Source organism: Callithrix jacchus, chromosome 10, assembly GCF_049354715.1.
Source record: "Callithrix jacchus isolate 240 chromosome 10, calJac240_pri, whole genome shotgun sequence".
In the NCBI taxonomy this organism is placed as follows: domain Eukaryota; kingdom Metazoa; phylum Chordata; class Mammalia; order Primates; family Cebidae; genus Callithrix; species Callithrix jacchus.
The window spans coordinates 72,437,479-72,452,520 of NC_133511.1; the positions used below are offsets into that span (position 1 = coordinate 72,437,479).

Below are 15,042 nucleotides of genomic sequence, written 5' to 3' on the forward strand. Positions count from 1 at the left end.
TGAAACAGAGACACAGCCCTTACCTCATATAGGAAGAAGCACAGCTTCCAGACCACACCAACTCTCTTGAGAATCATTTGAGGGATAAAGAGGTTCAAGAAGACAAAGAAAGAAGAGTTGGTTCATCTGGCAGGGATGAATGTAGGTGAGTATATGGCTGTCTCTGGGATGAGAGGTCAAAGGCTCCTCCAGTCACCGGCAATTCAAATCCTCTCTAGGAGTAGAGATAGATGCAGACAGGCAGCTGAGAACCCAGGGCAGGATCCTGCAGCAGGGAGCTGAATCTCCTCCAAAGTTTTCTCATCCACTGTCCTTATGAAAAGTCCTTACTGCTTTGGAATGGTTCTAGCTGAGTTCTTGAGTCCAGGTCCTCAGATTTCACATATTCCCCTTATGCTGTGATCAATGATAAAAGAGGAGCCAGCAGGAATGTGGGAAAGGGAGGTATAAGAGGAGCTGCTTAAAAGAGACCCACCAATGCCCAGCCTCACTCTCCCTGGGCCAACAGTGAGCCTTGTCCTGGGGGAGGCTTCACAGTCTCACCCTCTCAGCTGACATGACCTTCCTGAAAATGTTGCTCCAGGAAATGGGATTTTAATGAGTCCCCTTGGGCATGTCTCCTGGCCTGCCATTTCTTCAAACTTTACCACCAAATGAGCTCTGCACCTTGAGGCCTTGTTCTGCCCCTCATGAACTTGCTATGGTTCATCACTCACTGGAGTCTAAGATCTTTCTTCTGCCTCACAAAACCAAAACTATTTTTAACCTAGAAATCACTGACTGGAAAACCAGTCAGAGGCTGTTTCTGATCAAATGGCTGTTTCTCACCTCCCTGTCCAGCCCTCTATTCATATCATAAAGGATGTCTCATGGGTTCTATAAATGCTGCCACTCCCATATCCCTCTTTGTGCCATATCCCTCTACCAACTAGAGGGAGTTAACTACGCTTCTGTTAATATCAGGTCTTCCTTCATTGAGCTTTAATGAGCATCCAACACTAATTTATTTTTTAGTCCTTTGTTTCTCCTTTCTACTCCCTCTTGTGTGGTGCACACAGGTGCATGGGAATACATATTCTGTGATCAGTCAGCTCAGCTGCTCAGAGCTCTGGGATGATGACACAGAACCTGCCTGCACTCACCACTGCTTTTAGTTCAGGCCTTCCCATCCCTCACCTGATTCTTTGCTTGATCTTCCTCATGAAGTGATTATCTCTTTAATCACTCATTACACCAGGAAATGCTGAAAATTGCTGCTGGAATTATCACATCTTTTCTCTTTGAACTTAAAAATTGAAAATAAGTTTCTACTTTCTGTTTATATAAAAATATACTCAAGAAAATTATTTCAGAAGTGCAAAAGAAGAAATAATATAAAAATCTTTCTATTTTTTCATTATAAAAAGAATGTACTGAAAAGAAGGTTTTAAACATGTAAAGGATAAGAACAGCATTATTTACAATACAATAAAAACTGGAAACAACCTTTACACCCACCAACAGTGAAACAGATAAATATTCACCAAAGGGTTACTCAGTAGCAATCAAAGCAAAGGAACCAGGGCATATAACACAAGAAGTAACTCAGGAAACTAATATTAAGGGAAAAAAGAGAGACCTTAGGATTTTATATCATGGTACTTCGGTACTTCTTTTACGGAGTTAAGAACTTAAGTGAACATAAACTTTATATGAATACATGTACATTCAATAAAACTACATAAAAATGAAGAGAATGATGGACATAAAATTTGGGTTAATAGTTACAGTGAAAGGAAGCAGATGGCTGGACTGCTAATGACTATTGTCAAGTCCAGATCTACTACTTGCCACACAACAGCCAATAAGTTGAGAGACAAATTGTTGGGGCAAGGAAGACAACTTTATTTCAGACAGCCAGCAAACTGAGAAGATGGTGGACTAATATCCTAAAGAACTAAAGTTGACTAATTTTAGGCTTTTTTTTTTATGTTAGAGGGAGGGAGAACAGGGATGGGGCTAAGGCCAGGTGGTAACTGATGACCACAGATGTCTGGGCATCTGTAAGGGTCTGAGAAGGTTGCAAAACTTCTTCATTCATGGTCAACTACTTGTCAAGTCCACCTTGTTTCTATAAATCTTTAATCATTCTTACTTATATGCATACTTCCATATTTCCTTGGGGGTCTGTCTCAAAAGAGAGGGAGTCATTAGTTCTAAAGTTAAACTATAATATAAATTCTGTTTGTGATTAGCTTGGTCCACATGTAGGAATGAGCAAAGGCAGTTAGCTTGTGAGCTCAAAAGTAAGATGTAGTCAGCCACATTAGACTTCTCTCACAGTTACATGACCTTATGGGAAGATGACGGTATTATCAAGGTCCTAGCTTGCATTCTGGGAGCTGACTTTATGGTAATAATAAATTAGACTCTACATATGTGACATTCAACCTTTCTTTCTATTTCATAGGTAAAAATAAAGATCACAGATGATTACGTTTCTCAGATGGAAACTTCCTTACACATTTTCACTACTTATATAGGAACCGTTTTTACTCCTTGGCCTTTTATTTCAGAGGAGTAAGTGCTCCTTCTCCAATTTAGGGTTGACTTCTCCAGTTATTACTGAGATCCTTCCTTTCTCATCTTCATTCCCTACCCTCTCTCCCTTTACTCCATTTACATATTCTTGTAGCATAAGCCCTCTTCCAATCCCTTTGTTTAGCTTCCAAAGACAATCAAAACGTCTCCATTCAAAAAATAATCTCTTGGTTTTCATTTTTTTCATACTATTTATCTAAATTCCTCTCATTTTTGTAATAGGTTTCTTTAAAAGTTTTTAGCTGAAAAGTAAAAACTGTGTACCACATGATGTTTTGAAATAGATATGCATTGTAGAATGGCTAAATTGAGCTAATTAACTTGGCATTGTCTCATATATTTATCTTTTTTGTGTGGTAAGATCATTAAAATATACTGTCAGTAATTTTCAAGAATATAATATATTGCTATTAACTTTAGTTACTATGTTGTACAGCAGATCTCTGAAACTTACTTTTCCTGTATAACTGAAATTTTGTATTCTGTGACCAGCATCTTCCCAATGCTCTGCACCCCTACTGCCCCCTGGTAATCACCATTCGACTCTCTGCTTTTGTGGGTTCAACTCTTTTGGATTCCACATGTGAAGAGAACATGCAGTATCTTCCTTTCTGAGTGGATTACTTCACTTAACATAATATCCACCAAGTTAATCCATGTTGTCACAAATTATAGAATTTCCTTTTTGTTGTAAAGCTGAAAGGTATTCCAATGTGTGTGTATGTATATCTATATCTAGCTATATATATATCACATTTTCTTTATTCATTCATCAGTTGATACTTAGGTTGGTTTCATAGCTTGGCTATTGAGAAGAAGGATGCAATAAACTTAGGTGTGCAGATATCTCTCCCACAAACTGATTTCATATTCTTTGGGTATATACACAGTAGTGGGATTGCTGGATCATATGGTAGTTCTATTTTTATTTTTTTGAAGACCCTCCATACTGCTTTTCCTAATGTCTATATCAATTTACATTCTCACCAACAGTGTTCAAGTGTGCCCTTTTCTCGACTTCTTTTTTTTTCTAACACTTGTTATCTTTTGTCCTTTTGATAATAGCCATTCTAACAAATGGGAAGTGATATATCTCATTGTGGTTTTGATTTCCATTTCCCTGATGATTAGTAATGTTGAACATTTTCCATATACCTGTTGGCCATTTTTATAGTCTTCTTTTGAAAAATATGTTTCAGTTTATTTGCTCATTCTTTAATCAGACTGTTTTCTTACTATTGAGTTGAATTCCTTATATATTTTGATTTTAAATCTCTTCTCAAGTGTATGATTTGCAAATATATTCTTTCATACCATGGGTTGTCTCATCACTTTTGTAATTGTCTTTTTTGCTGTGCATTTCAGTTTGACATAGTTTCATTTGCTAATTTTTGCCTGTGTTTTTGGGGTTATATAAAAAATCTTTGTCTATACCAATGTCGTGTATTACTTCACTTAACATAATATCCACCAAGTTAATCTATGTTGTCACAAATTATAGGATGTCATGGATCTTTTCTACCATGTTTTATTCTAATAGTTTTACAGTTTCAGATCTTACATTTAAGTCTTTAACCATTTTGAGTTGATTTTTTGTATATAGCATAAGATAAGGTCAAATTTCATTCTTCTGCTTCTAGATATTTAGGTTTTCTAACACTTCTTATGAAAAAAACTGCCCTTTCCCTATTATGTTTTCCTGACAGCTTTGTCAAAATCAATTGACCAAAGCTGTATCTCTTGATTTATAGGTCTCTATTCCACTCCATTTCATCCCACCTCATTCCATTCCATTCCATTCATTTATGTGTATGTTTTTATGCTAGCATGCTATTTTGGTTACTATAGTTTTGCAACCATATTTTGAAATCAGGTAGTGTGATGCCTCTGGCATTGCTCTTTTTGCTCAAGATTGCTTCTATTGGGGTTTTTTGTGGCTCCATATGAATCTGGAATTGTTTTTTCTATTTCTGTGTAGAATGTCATTGACTTTTTTTTTTTTTTTTTTTTTTTTTTTTTGAGACAGTTTCGCTCTTGTTACCCAGGCTGGAGTGCAGTGGCGCGATCTCGGCTCACGGCAACCTCCGCCTCCTGGGTTCAGGCAATTCTCCTGCCTCAGCCTCCTGAGTAGCTGGGATTACAGGCATGCACCACCATGCCCAGCTAATTTTTTTTGTATTTTCAGTAGAGATGGGGTTTCACCATGTTGACCAGGATGGTCTCAATCTCTTGACCTCGTGATCCACCCGCCTCAGCCTCCCAAAGGTCATTGACATTTTTATGTGGATTAAATTGAATCTATAGATCGCTTTTGGTAATACGGATATTTTAACAATATTTTTTTTCAATTTATGAACATGGGATATATTTCCATTTTCTGCATCTTCTTCAATTTATTTCATCAATGTTTTATAGTTTCAGTGTACAAATATTTCACATCCTTGGTTAAACTTATTTTTAAGTATTTTGATTTATTTTATCTTGTGGCTATCGTTAATCTTTTTATAATTTATCTTATCCTTAATTAATTTATTATTTTATCTTATGGCTATTGTGGATGAGATTATTTTCTTGATTTCTTTTTCAGATAGTTCATTTTTAGTCTATAGAAATGCAACTGCTGTTTATATATTGATTTTGTATCTTGCAGCCTTACTGAATTTGTTTATTAGTTCTAACACATTTTTGAGTATTTTGGGTTTTTTTACATAAAACATCATTTACACATAGAGAAAATTTACTTTTTTCTTTCCAATTTGGATGGCTGTTCTTTCTTTTGCCTGATTGCTCTGGCTAGGACTTTCAGTATTATGTTTAATACAAATAGCAAGAGTAGACATGCTTATCTTGCTCCTGATACTGGAGAAAAGCTTTCAACTTTTCTCCACTAAGTGTGACGTTAGATGTGGGCTTGTAATATATGGCCTTTCTTGTGTTGAGGTACATTCTTTCAATATGCAATTTATTGAGTTTTTCTCATGAAAAGATGTTAAACTTTATAAAATGCCTTTTCTGCATTTATTAAGATGATCATACAGTTTATGTCCTCTATTCTATAAATGTGGTATAAAACATTATTGATTTACGTGTGTTAAACCATCTTTGCATCCCAGTTGATCATGGTGAATGATCCTTTTAATAGGCTGTTGGATTTTGTTTGCTGGTATTTGGTTGAAGAAATTTGCATCTATGTCCGTCAGAGATATTGGCCTTTAATTTTCTTTTCTTGTATTGTTCTTCTCTAGTGTTGGTATCAGAGTAATAATACTGGCCTTGTGAAATGAGCTGGGAAGTATACTTTCCTTTTAATTTTTTTGAAAGACTTTGAGAAAGATTGGCATTAGTTATTTGTCAAATGTTTCAGTCTTGGTAGATTGTATGTGTCTAGGAAAAATGTAATTTTAATGACTATATATTATCTTATCACATGAGTTCTCTAGCATCTATGTGGGCATTTGCTGACATTTAGTTTTACTCCTCCAAATATTCTTAAAGTGGAATTACTGGGATAAACATCAAGACTCTATTTAAAGTTCTTATTACAAAGAGCCAAACTGGTTAGAGACACTTTGTTTTCTGGCTAGCATTATGTGAGAATGCCTGCCTTACTATGTTATTTCTAATTCTGTCTTATCATTGCTAATTTATTAAACACGTCAAGGAAATAAAATAGATGTTTTAATTTACATTAATATTTTGTTTTTATAATGGTGTTTTACAGATCTTTATAGATGAAAGCCACAAACAATTTAACACTTATGTATGTGGCCATTTTTTTCAGTTTTTAAATTTGGCTACATGGGAGGATTTGTTAGATAGGGAAGTATCACAATATTTAGGTAGTTATAAAAATCCATATTCTTCCTTATAATTTTCAGGCAATTTTATTCTTAAAATTTCCATTCATATTTCAGAAAATACTTTTTCATACATTTGCTTAATAATTTTGTTAATGATATTTAACTTTTTATTTCATCTCCAAGCTATTTAGGTGTATTATGTATGCTGAGCCTTTAAGTTATTGTTTTCAAAGAGCTGATTTTCCTGTTAGCATTTGCAATGACCTTTAAAAATATATTATTATTTTTTGCAATCACTTGACCATATACGGACTTCTTATATATATAGTAATAAAGAGTTTTTCTGAGCTAGCTCGCTAGTTCCAGTAGTCTCTCAAGGCTCTCTTTTTCCATTTCTCCTCACTGACCTTTTATTATTATTATTATTATTTGAGACGGAGTTTTGCTCTTATTACCCAGGCTGGAGTGCAATGGCACGATCTCGGCTCACTGCAACCTCCGCCTCCTGGGTTCAGGCAATTCTCCCACCTCAGCCTCTGAGTAGCTGTGATTACAGGCGTGCACCACCGTGCCCAGCTAATTTTTTGTATTTTTAGTAGAGACGGGGTTTCACCATGTTGACCAGGATGGTCTCGATCTCTTGACCTTGTGATCCACCTGCCTCAGCCTCCCAAAGTGCTGGGATTACAGGCATGAGCCACGGCGTCCAGCTATTATGTTTTATTATCTGTTATTTCTCATAAGCTTTTGATTCATCTGCCAAATGTCAAAAAATTCCATTATTATATTCATTGTGGTTACGTTGAACTCATAAATTACTTTGGGAATGTTGGCTCTTTGCAATATTCTGTCTTCTGCACCAAGAACATAGTAACTTGGACAGCCCTAACACAACCTCTTTCTTGTTCTCTGAAAATGCCATTTTATACCTTCACTCTCGGCTTCTGAAACTGCATCATACATCATTGGGAAACTAGAAGCAATCATATAGGACTTCCTCACTTTCCGCTACCAATATACTATACATCTTCACATAGCTTTTGGTTTTTGAAAGTGCCTATAAGAGGTGAAACCCTCCACTAATGCTCTTCATATCTAATTCTCTTAATAGCCAAAGAAATTGGTCTTGCAATTACCTGATTCTCCTCTACATCATCTATTGGAATATTACTATAGGTTACATACATGCTCTAGTATCTTTGATTTTAGGGAGGTCTTCTCTTGAAATTACATTTCCCTTACAAGTCCCCCAATTCTCAGAGCAAATCATCTTGAAAGATGTGCATATACCCAAGGTTTCCATATCCTTTCCTACCATTCATGGTTCATATCACTGTGTTCGGGCTTCTCTCCCCTCAGTCCCACATTTCTGCAGTTGTAATTGTCAAAGTCAGCAATGATGTTCCTATACCAAACTCAGTATCTCTTCTTTATCTTCATCCTAGTCACACATTCAGCCACATTTGACACAATTGGATCATTTTCCCCTTTTGGTAACATCATCTTTTACTCTCAGACTACTACAACCAATAGGTTTTCTAAGTACTCCCCTGGGTTCAGTGTTTATTTGGCTAACTTTTCCTCTTCAACATGACATCTAAATATTGAAGCAGCCTGTGGCTCCATTGCAAGCCTCATTTTCTTCTCATTCAATACTCTGGCAATTTCATTATCCCGTAGGTTTAAGTGCATTTCAACTCCCAAGGGCATGACTTCCTCTGAAGCACAAACTCATTTAGTAAATCTGTATAATTTACATATCTCAAAAAATGTTTAAGCAATTTTGTAAGAACATTTTCAATGTTGGTAACTAGACAGTACTTAATTATGATAATGTTTTCAGTCTCTAACTCAAAGCATGTATGCATGTGTGTGTTTTCTTAGACGATTTTCTGTTTTGAATTGTACCTCCTTCTTTATCTGCATAAATAATCCTGTTTCCTTTACAAAACTCCTCTTTTTTTGTTGCATGTTAACTGGGAAGAGTTGAAATCTAAGGCCTCAGGCAATATTTCATTCATTTTGAGTTAGAATAAAAAAAGCCTGTACTTCATAGCTTAAAAGAATGCAAAATGGAAATAAAATTGGGAATGCAAAATGGTTCAGTCCATACAAAAAAGTTTGCCAATATTTTATAAATCTAAACATATACCACATAACCAATCAGTTTTACTCTGAGATCTTTTCCCAAGTGAATAGACAATTTATGTTCATGTCAAAACCTGTACATAAATGTTTATAATGGCTTTTTTATAGTCAGCAAAATAAGAAAGAACAGAAATGTTTTTCAACTGGTGAATGGATGAAAAAATGATGATACATCCACACAGTTGGATACTATTCAGAACTAAATGGGAAAGGACTGCTAGTAGATAAAAGAATATGGATGAATCTGAAACATAGTATTCTTTTTTTTTTTTTTTTTAATTTTTTATTGGATTATAGGTTTTGGGGTACATGAGCAGAGCATGCAAGACAGTTGCGTAGGTACACACATGGCAGTGTGCTTTGCTTTTCTTCTCCCCTTCACCCACATTTGGCATTTCTCCCCAGGCTATCCCTCCCAACCTCCCCCTCCCACTGGCCCTCCCCTTTTCCCCCCAATAGACCCCAGTGTTTAGTACTCCCCTTTCTGTGTCCATGTGTTCTCATTTTTCATCACCCACCTATGAGTGAGAATATGCGGTGTTTCATTTTCTGCTCTTGTGTCAGTTTGCTGAGGATGATGTTTTCCAGATTCATCCATGTCCCTACAAACGACACGAACTCATCATTTCTGATTGCTGCATAATATTCCATGGTGTATATGTGCCACATTTTTCCAATCCAGTCTATTATCAATGGGCATTTGGGTTGATTCCAGGTCTTTGCTATTGTAAACAGTGCTGCAATGAACATTCGTGTGCATGTGTCCTTATAGTAGAACGATTTATAGTCTTTTGGATATATACCCAGTAATGGGATTGCTGGGTCAAATGGAATTTCTATTTCTAAGGCCTTGAGGAATCGCCACAATGTCTTCCACAATGGTTTGACTAATTTACACTCCCACCAACAGTGTAAAAGTGTTCCTTTTTCTCCACATCCTCTCCAGCATCTGTTGTCTCCAGATTTTTTAATGATCGCCATTCTAACTGGCGTGAGATGGTATCTCAATGTGGTTTTGATTTGCATCTCTCTGATGACCAGTGACGATGAGCATTTTTTCATATGATTGTTGGCCTCATATATGTCTTCTTTCGTAAAGTATCTGTTCATATCCTTTGCCCACTTTTGAATGGGCCTGTTTGTTTTTTTCCTGTAAATCTGCTTGAGTTGTTTGTAAATTCTGGATATCAGCCCTTTGTCAGATGGGTAGACTGCGAAAATTTTTTCCCATTCTGTTGGTTGCCGATCCACTCTAGTGACTGTTTCTTTTGCCGTGCAGAAGCTGTGGAGTTTGATTAGGTCCCATTTGTCTATTTTGGCTTTTGTTGCCAATGCTCTTGGTGTTTTGTTCATGAAGTCCTTGCCTACTCCTATGTCCTGGATAGTTTTGCCTAGATTTCCTTCTAGGGTTTTTATGGTGCCAGGTCTTATGTTTAAGTCTTTAATCCATCTGGAGTTAATTTTAGTGTAAGGTGTCAGGAAGGGGTCCAGTTTCTGCTTTCTGCACATGGCTAGCCAGTTTTCCCAACACCATTTGTTAAACATGGAATCCTTGCCCCATTGCTTGTTTTTGTCAGGTTTATCAAAGATTGTATAGTTGTATGTATGTTGTGTTGCCTCCGGTGCCTCTGTTTTGTTCCATTGGTCTATATCTCTGTTTTGGTACCAGTACCATGCTGTTTTGATTACTGTAGCCTTGTAGTATAGTTTGAAATCCGGTAGTGTGATGCCCCCCGCTGTGTTCTTTTTGCTTAGAATTGACTTGGCTATGCGGGCTCTCTTTTGGTTCCATATGAAGTTCATGGTGGTTTTTTCCAGTTCTGTGAAGAAAGTCAATGGTAGCTTGATGGGGATAGCGTTGATTCTGTAAATTACTTTGGGCAGTATAGCCATTTTCACGATATTAATTCTTCCTAACCATGAACATGGAATGTTTCTCCATCTGTTTGTGTCCTCTCTGATTTCGTTGAGCAGTGGTTTGTAGTTCTCCTTGAAGAGGTCCCTTACGTTCCTTGTGAGTTGTATTCCAAGGTATTTTATTCTTTTTGTAGCAATTGCGAATGGCAGTTCGCTCTTGATTTGGCTTTCTTTAAGTCTGTTATTGGTGTAGACGAATGCTTGTGATTTTTGCACATTGATTTTATATCCTGAGACTTTGCTGAAGTTGTTTATCAGTTTCAGGAGTTTTTGGGCTGAGGCGATGGGGTCTTCTAGGTATACTATCATGTCGTCTGCAAATAGAGACAATTTGGCTTCCACCTTTCCTATTTGAATACCCTTTATTTCTTTTTCTTGCCTGATTGCTCTGGCTAGAACTTCCAGTACTATATTGAATAGGAGTGGTGAGAGAGGGCATCCTTGTCTAGTACCAGATTTCAAAGGGAATGCTTCCAGTTTTTGCCCATTCAGTATGATATTGGCTGTTGGTTTGTCATAAATAGCTTTTATTACTTTGAGATACGTTCCATCGATACCGAGTTTATTGAGGGTTTTTAGCATAAAGGGCTGTTGAATTTTGTCAAATGCCTTCTCTGCGTCAATTGAGATAATCATGTGGTTTTTGTTTTTGGTTCTGTTTATGTGGTGAATTACGTTGATAGACTTGCGTATGTTGAACCAGCCTTGCATCCCTGGGATGAATCCTACTTGATCATGATGAATAAGTTTTTTGATTTGCTGTTGCAATCGGCTTGCCAATATTTTATTGAAGATTTTTGCATCTATGTTCATCATGGATATTGGCCTGAAGTTTTCTTTTCTCGTTGGGTCTCTGCCGGGTTTTGGTATCAGGATGATGTTGGTCTCATAAAATGATTTGGGAAGGATTCCCTCTTTTTGGATTGTTTGAAATAGTTTTAGAAGGAATGGTACCAGCTCCTCCTTGTGTGTCTGGTAGAATTCGGCTGTGAACCCGTCTGGACCTGGGCTTTTTTTGTGAGGTAGGCTCTTAATTGCTGCCTCAACTTCAGACCTTGTTATTGGTCTATTCATAGTTTCAGCTTCCTCCTGGTTTAGGCTTGGGAGGACACAGGAGTCCAGGAATTTATCCATTTCTTCCAGGTTTACTAGTTTATGTGCATAGAGTTGTTTGTAATATTCTCTGATGATGGTTTGAATTTCTGTGGAATCTGTGGTGATTTCCCCTTTATCATTTTTTATTGCATCTATTTGGTTGTTCTCTCTTTTCTTTTTAATCAATCTGGCTAGTGGTCTGTCTATTTTGTTGATCTTTTCAAAAAACCAGCTCTTGGATTTATTGATTTTTTGAAGGGTTTTTCGTGTCTCAATCTCCTTCAGCTCAGCTCTGATCTTAGTAATTTCTTGTCTTCTGCTGGGTTTTGAGTTTTTTTGATCTTGCTCCTCTAGCTCTTTCAATTTTGACGATAGGGTGTCAATTTTGGATCTCTCTATTCTCCTCATATGGGCACTTATTGCTATATACTTTCCTCTAGAGACTGCTTTAAATGTGTCCCAGAGGTTCTGGCATGTTGTGTCTTCGTTCTCATTGGTTTCGAAGAACTTCTTTATTTCTGCCTTCATTTCGTTGTTTACCCAGTCAACATTCAAGAGCCAGTTGTTCAGTTTCCATGAAGCTGTGCGGTTCTGGGTCGGTTTCTGAATTCTGAGTTCTAACTTGATTGCACTATGGTCTGAGAGGCTGTTTGTTATGATTTCAGTTGTTTTGCATTTGTTGAGCAGTGCTTTACTTCCAATGATGTGGTCAATTTTAGAGTAGGTGTGATGTGGTGCTGAGAAGAATGTGTATTCTGTGGATTTGGGGTGGAGAGTTCTGTAAATGTCCACCAGGTTTGCTTGCTCCAGGTCTGAGTTCAAGCCCTGGGTATCCTTGTTGATTTTCTGTCTGGTTGATCTGTCTAGTATTGACAGTGGAGTGTTAAAGTCTCCCACTATTATTGTGTGGGAGTCTAAGTCCTTTTGTAAGTCATTAAGAACTTGCCTTATGTATCTGGGTGCTCCTGTGTTGGGTCCATATATGTTTAGGATCGTTAGCTCTTCTTGTTGTATTGATCCTTTTACCATTATGTAATGGCCTTCTTTGTCTCTTTTGATCTTTGTTGCTTTAAAGTCTATTTTATCAGAGATGAGAATTGCAACTCCTGCTTTTTTTTGCTTTCCATTAGCTTGGTAAATCTTCCTCCATCCCTTTATTTTGAGCCTTTGTGTATCCTTGCATGTGAGATGGGTTTCCTGGATACAGCACATTGATGGGTTTTGGATTTTTATCCAATTTGCCAGTCTGTGTCTTTTGATTGGTGCATTTAGTCCATTTACATTTAGGGTTAATATTGTTATGTGTGACTTTGACACTGCCATTTTGATGCTAGCTGGATGTTTTGCCCGTTAGTTGTTGTAGATTCTTCATTATGTTGAAGCTCTTTAGCATTCAGTGTGATTTTGGAATGGCTGGTACTGATTGATCCTTTCTATGTGTAGTGCCTCTTTTAGGAGCTCTTGTAAAGCAGGCCTGGTGGTGACAAAATCTCTGAGTAGTTGCTTGTTCGCAAAGGATTTTATTCTTCCTTCACTTCTGAAGCTCAGTTTGGCTGGATATGAAATTCTGGGTTGAAAGTTCTTTTCTTTAAGAATGTTGAATATTGGCCCCCACTCTCTTCTGGCTTGTAGTGTTTCTGCCGAGAGATCTGCTGTGAGTCTGATGGGCTTCCCTTTGTGGGTGACCCGACCTTTCTCTCTGGCTGCCCTTAGTATTCTCTCCTTTATTTCAACCCTGTTGAATCTGACGATTATGTGCCTTGGGGTTGCTCTTCTTGCGGAATATCTTTGTGGTGTTCTCTGTATTTCCTGCAGTTGAGTGTTGGCTTGTCTTGCTAGGTGGGGGAAATTTTCCTGGATGATGTCCTGAAGAGTATTTTCCAGCTGGGATTCATTCTCTTCGTCCCCTTCTGGTACACCTATCAAACGTAGGTTAGGTCTCTTCACATAGTCCCACATTTCTTGGAGACTTTGTTCATTCCTTTTTGCGCTTTTTTCTCTGATCTTGGTTTCTCGTTTTATTTCATTGAGTTGGTCTTCGACTTCATATATTCTTTCTTCTGCTTGGTCAATTCGGCTATTGAAACTTGCGTTTGCTTCGCGAAGTTCTCGTATTGTGTTTTTCAGCTCCTTTAATTCATTCATATTCCTCTCTAAGGTATCCATTCTTGTTATCATTTCCTCGAATCTTTTTTCAAGGTTCTTAGTTTCTTTGCATTGATTTAATACATGATCTTTTAGCTCACAAAAGTTTCTCATTATCCATCTTCTGAAGTCTAATTCCGTCATTTCGTCACAGTCATTCTCCGTCCAGCTTTGTTCCCTTGCTGGTGAGGAGTTTTGGTCCTTTCTAGGAGGCGATGTGTTCTGGTTTCGGGTGTTTTCCTCCTTTTTGCGCTGGTTTCTTCCCATCTTTGTGGATTTGTCCGCTGGTCGTCTGCGTAGTTGCTGACTTTTCGTTTGGGTCTCTGAGTGGACACCCAGAATGTTGATGATGAAGTATTTCTGTTGCTTGGTTTTCCTTCTACCAGTCTAGCCCCTTCGCTGTACGACTGTTGAGGTCCGCTCCAGACCCTGCTTGTCTGGGGTGCACCTCTAGTAGCCGTGGCACAGCGAGGGATGCTACCAGTTTCTTTTTCTGCTCTCTTTGTCCCAGGATGATGCCTGCCTAATGACAGTCTTTTTGATATAGAGGGGTCAGGGAGCTGCTTGAGGAGACAGTTTGTACTTTATAGGGGTTTAATTGCTGAGCTGTGCACTCTGTTGTTCATTCAGGGCTGTTAGGCTGCTATGTTTGATTCTGCTGCAACACAGCTCATTAAGCAACCCTTTTTTTTCCTCAAATGCTCTGTGTTGAGGGGTTTGGGCTTTATTTTTGGATGTCCGATCAGGTGTCCTGCCCAGCTAGAAGGCAGACTAGCCACTGTTTGGCTGCCGAGGCTCCGCCCTGCTGTTGTGTGATTCGCGCTGTTCCTGCCGGCTCTGCTGTGGTCTCCGCCACGCCCTGCGGCTGAGTCTCTTCGTTGTAGCGTGTTGCCTCAGCAACGGCAGGCTGCGTCAGCAGTGGGCGTGTATCTCAGTAGGGACGGGTTGCCTCGGCAACGGCTGGCTGCGTCAGCAGTGGGCGTGTATCTCAGTTGGGGCGGGTTGCCTCGGCACCGGCTGGCTGCATCAGCAGTGGGCGTGTATATCAGTTGGGGCAGGTTGCCTCCGTAGTGGTGGACGCCCCTCCCCCACAGAGCGTCTCGGACCGTCTGCCCGGGATAGTTTGAAATCGCGGTTTTGTTCGTCCCACTGGGTATCCCAAACGATCTGTCCCTGCAATCCCCTGGGCTGGGCTACTGTGCAAGTCTCGTTCAGTCTCAAGTCCAGCCCTCTCAAGTCTCAGGCTGCCGGTTCAACAAGGCACCCGGACAAGCGCGCCCTGTGGGGATTGCTGGGTAGGGCCGGCCGCCGCCGCCCCGGCTGCCGGCTTCGCCAGGCAGACCTACTGCCTGGCATC

General features: G+C 38.7%; 1 protein-coding gene across 3 annotated transcripts in view; it reads left to right on the forward strand.

Moving 5' to 3' along the window:
- LOC100408224 (olfactory receptor 2AG1) overlaps positions 1-15,042 on the forward strand; it is an 89,609-nt gene that overhangs the window by 48,623 nt on the left and 25,944 nt on the right. The gene's annotated exons all lie outside the window — the stretch shown is intronic.